The 1,639-nt window shown below is 37.1% G+C and overlaps 1 non-coding gene across 1 annotated transcript; it reads left to right on the forward strand.

Moving 5' to 3' along the window:
• The first annotated feature begins 1,248 nt into the window (after positions 1-1,248).
• LOC121998822 lies at positions 1,249-1,354 on the forward strand. Its single transcript, XR_006116614.1, has one exon. It is a non-coding gene; the product is annotated as a small nucleolar RNA R71 (small nucleolar RNA).
• Positions 1,355-1,639: the final 285 nt, after the last annotated feature.

Here is a 1,639-nt window from a genome sequence, read left to right on the forward strand (position 1 = left end):
ATCACTAGAAATACTAACCTTGCATTATTGAGATGTACCTGAAAGTTCTGAATATGTGGATGTGACTTCTGAATCTTGTATTGGCTCTAACTCTGACTCAAGTGGTGGTGCTTCTGAAAGTGGTGATTCTTGGGGCTTTGCTTCCATTGCACAAGTCCCTACACATTGGTCCACAACATGTTCAATCCTTGCAACTCTCATAATCTCAGAAGGTTGTGTGGATAAAGGAGGTGATTCTTGAGATGCTGCTTCCACAACACAGCTCCCTACACTTCCTTTCATAACATCATCATCAACACAAGCATCAAAAAATAAACCAACATCAATATCCTTAGTGGGAGAATCATCTATAGGAGGATCACTAACTTCATTTGCAGTTTCAAGTTGATCTACCACATCACATTCATAATCTAAAAATTCAATTTCATCATAACACCCTGTAAACCCAGAAGGTAAATCTGAAAACTTGTTATCCACTGCATTATCATCAAAATCTTCATCTGAAGAGTCCTCATCTTCATATACATTCAGAAATCTACACTCAAACATATTAGTATCACAGAATTTGCCAAAGTCTTCCTTTTCATTGACCCTCACTAGCCTTTGTGGAAAAGGAACCTTTAGTGAAGGTCTTGGGAAAGGTACTTCCTTTTTCCCATATTCCCTTTGAGCTTACGGAGGAGGTCCAACTTGCTTATCTAGTGTAGGTGTGATTAATCGTTGAGGGAAAGGTACTTGTGGCCTTTGGGAACTTCCTGGAGTAATGAAACTGAGTTCTTGAGGTCTTCTATTGTTCTTCTCCTCAATTCTAAACAAATCCTTCTTCAGTAGTCTTCATGATTCGTGCCACTTCTCAACTTAATATTACTACCATTTACACTAGATCTTGTTTGTGTAGGGGAAAGGTCTTCCTTGAACCATTTTGAAACTATGCTATTAATCGTTTCCCCCAAATGTTTGAACTCCTCATTCTATGACTTGTGAATTTCAACATTTTTGGGTGGCTGAACTGCATTTTGTTTGACAGGCTCTCTTGTATATATGTCTTGTACTTCTTGAATTTCTGAAGGAGATTCCACCCAACTTTTGTTTGACCATTCATGGAGGTTCAATGCTACTTGATCAATTAATGAATATACTTTGTCTACACTCTTGTCCATAAAAGAACCTCCAACCGATGAATCCAACAAACACTTATCTAAGAAAGAAATTCCCCTATAGAATATGTACATGGTTAGCCATTTCTCCAAACCATGATGAGGGCACTGTCTTTGTAAACTCTTGAATCTATCCCATGCTTCAAATAATGATTCTCCATATGCCTAAGCAAAATTTGTGATACAATTCCTTATATAAATTGTTTTACTTTAAGGAAAAAAAATTATTCAAAAATTGCTTCTCCAATTGTTCCTAACTTGTGATGCTTTGAGGATGAAGAGAATATAACCAAGTCCTTACTTTATCCTTGATACTGAAAGGAAATGCCATCAATTGAACTGCAACCGCTGACACTCCTTCATAGTTCACCATATCACAAAGCTCTAGAAATGTCTCAAGGTTCAGATAAGGACTTTCTGATGCTTCTCCTCCAAATTTGTAACCTTGTATCATGAAAATTAACTCTGGGTCTAGTTGAAAA

Source organism: Zingiber officinale, chromosome 6A (genome assembly GCF_018446385.1).
Source record: "Zingiber officinale cultivar Zhangliang chromosome 6A, Zo_v1.1, whole genome shotgun sequence".
Lineage (NCBI taxonomy): Eukaryota > Viridiplantae > Streptophyta > Magnoliopsida > Zingiberales > Zingiberaceae > Zingiber > Zingiber officinale.